Source organism: Nannospalax galili, unplaced genomic scaffold (assembly GCF_000622305.1).
Source record: "Nannospalax galili isolate Female #2095 unplaced genomic scaffold, S.galili_v1.0 scaffold375, whole genome shotgun sequence".
NCBI classification, from domain to species: Eukaryota; Metazoa; Chordata; class Mammalia; order Rodentia; family Spalacidae; genus Nannospalax; species Nannospalax galili.
This window is the reverse complement of record NW_008337054.1, coordinates 180973-183963: the sequence shown is the minus strand read 5'-3', so window position 1 is coordinate 183963 and position 2991 is coordinate 180973. Positions and strand designations below refer to the sequence as shown.

At 42.5% G+C, this 2991-nt stretch overlaps 1 pseudogene; it reads left to right on the top strand.

The window, feature by feature from the left end:
• The first annotated feature begins 250 nt into the window (after positions 1–250).
• Positions 251–2594, top strand: LOC108490763 (annotated as a pseudogene).
• The last annotated feature ends 397 nt before the right edge of the window (positions 2595–2991 follow it).

The following is a 2991-nucleotide window of genomic DNA, read 5'->3' as shown; positions in this document are numbered from 1 at the left end:
CTGTTGGAAGAACCCTGAAAGCCAGGTGTGGTGGCGCACACCTTTAATCCCAGCACTTGGAAGGCAGATGCAGGAAACTGTGAGCTCAAGGTCAGCGTGGTCTACATAGCAAGTTCCAGGCCAGCCAGAGTAGCTTAATGCAAACTTGTCTCAAAAATAAAAAGATTTGGGGGCTAGAGAGATGGCTCAGCAGTTAAGAGCACTGGCTGCTCTTGTAGAGGACCCAGACTTGGTTCCTAGCACCTTCATGATGGCTAATACTGCCAGTAACTCCAGTTCCCAGGTATCTGATGTCCTTTCTCTGTGGGTTTCTACACACATCTGAGACACATAAACTCACACAGACACACATACATATGCACAAAAAATAATAATCTTCCTAAAACAAGGGATTCTAGATAGGCTGACTAGACCTCAGTGGATGGACTTGCACTGAGGAATGTCTGGAGACACTGACTTGACACAGTGGGTCTTAACAGGGATGGGCTGGGGGGGTATGGGAGGGTGCCAGTGGGGATGGGGGGGGTATAAAGATGATTAAGATTGATTGAGATGTTCTGTATGAAATACACAAAAATTCAATTAAAAAAACTTTTTTAAAAATTAAAATATTTTTTTAAAGAAAAATGAATAAAATCTTCAAAACAACAACACAGAAGAACCCTGAAAGCTTTTAAGAAACTTCAGTGTGGATGTCCCTAGTGAATTGGCTGCTGTGGTGGCTGCTCTACCCTTGAGCTCAGACTGTCTGTGGCTGTCTCCCTGGGAGAGTGTGCTCAAGAATGTCAGCATTTGTCTCTGGGATACCCATGACATTTACTGTTGTAAGAAACCATGGTAGGTTGATAGGTGCTTAGTAAATGGGGGGTAGGGTAGAGAATGCAGGAGGAGGAGGAAGAGGAAGAGGAGGGAGGGGGATATATAGCCAGCTCTCCATGCAGATCTAGCAGATTCTTGAGAGAAACTTTAAGAAGAGAGAAACACCAAGTTTTCTGCTCACTGTAAATCTCTGGAAATGCCAGCAAGGTAAAACTGAACTGTGAACTATAAGCCAGAAACTAGGAAAGACCTAACATGCAAGAAGGGATTCAGTAGGAGTGTCTGTAAACTGACAACCCTCTCCTACCCCCAGGTGGAGTAAGGAGGATTTCCAGTTCCAGGTCAGCCTTAGCTACACACCATAGGCTGTCTCAAAAAGCAAAGAAACAAAATCCCCAACTAGGGACCTAGCACAGTGGTAGGGTACCTCCCTAGCATGCACAAGGCCTTAAGTTCAATCCCCATCAAAAGTGGGAAAAAAGATGAAAAATAGCTTCCTATAGGCTTCCATCTTCCCAGTACCTCCCAAAGATCTGAAGGGATTACAGTTGACTATTAAATTCTCTTTTTAACTGATTCTTCTTTCTATAAAAGCCTCTTAAATTTTATTTATTTATTTTATGTGTATGTGTGTTTTGCCTGCAGGTTTGTAAGTGCACCCATGTTGCACAACACCCACAGAGGCCAGAAGAGGATGTCAGATCCCCTGGAACTGGAGTTAAGGACAATTGTTAGCTACCATGTGGGTGCTAGGAATTGAACCTGGATCCTCTGCAAGAACAGCTGAGCCATCTCTCCAGCCCCCCATTAAAATTTTAACAAAGTACTTTTGGTTCTCAGAGCGGCACCTTGGCAGCTGGTAAAACAAGCACCTGACAAAAGGCGGCAAGAAGGGAGCCAGGAAGAAAGTGGTTAATCCATTTTTTAAGAAGGATTGGTATGATGTGAATGTCCTGGCTATGTTCAGTATTAGTAATATTGGGGAAACACTAGTCACAAGGACTCAAGGAACCAAAATCCCATCTGACGGTTTCAAGGCTCATGTGTTTGAAATGAGTCTTGCTGATCTACAGAATGATGAAGCTGCATTTAGAAAATTCAAGCTAAATACTGAAGATATTCAGGCAAAAACTGTCTGACTTCCATGGCATGGATCTTACCCAGGACAAAATGTGTCCCGTGGTCAAAAAAAATCACGGAAATAGCTGGGCACGGTGACACATGCCTTTAAGCCCACCACTCCACAGGTAGAGACAGGAGGATCTCTGGGAGATGGAGGCCAATTTGGTCTACATAGCTCGTTCCAGGCCAGCAGGGGCTACAGGGAGAAACTGCCTCCAAAAAATAAACAAACAAAAACCCAAACAACAAAAACAAATCACAGAAATGTTGATGTCAAGACAATTGATGGTTATTTTCTTTGTTCTAAAAATGAAAGTCAGATATACAGGACCTCCTATGTGTAGTATCAACAGGTCAAACATCTGGGAAAAAAAAGATAAAAATCATGGCCTGAGAAGTGCAGACAAATGACTTAACAGAAGTAATAAATTGATTTCAGACAGCACTGGGGAAGACACAGGAAAGGCTTGCCAGTCTCTTTATCTTCTGCATGATGTCTTTGTTAGAATAATCAAAATGCTGAAGAAGCCCAAGTTTGAATTGGGAAAACTCATGGGGCTTCATGATGAAGGTGAAAAGCCATTAGTGATGAGACAGGCGCTAAAGGTGAACGAGCTGATGGATACGAACCACCAGTCCGAGCATCTGTTTAAAATTCGGCTTTTTGATAGAAACAAGTATAAAGTCCTATTTGTGATGGTAAATTTTAACAAGTATGAGATTTTCCATGAATAAAGACATTGTTCCATAATCGTGCAAACTGCAAAGTATTAAGTAAGTAATATTATTTCTCCTGCTTTATAGATAAGAGACCTGAGGGTAACCAAGTCATCTGAGATACCATGGGGAATGAGGGCAGAACCACTTTGGGAATCAGACAGTGCTTGTGTGAGGTGAGTCCCTATTTAATGGACAAGGTTAAAACTGCATTAAAGGCCCTGAGCTGAAAGTGGTGGAAGGATGTGAAGAGCTGGCTCCAGTCTCCTACTAAATAACCAAAACCCATGTAGGCACTCAGCTATGGGTTTGCTTTCTCAGACCATTTAATTT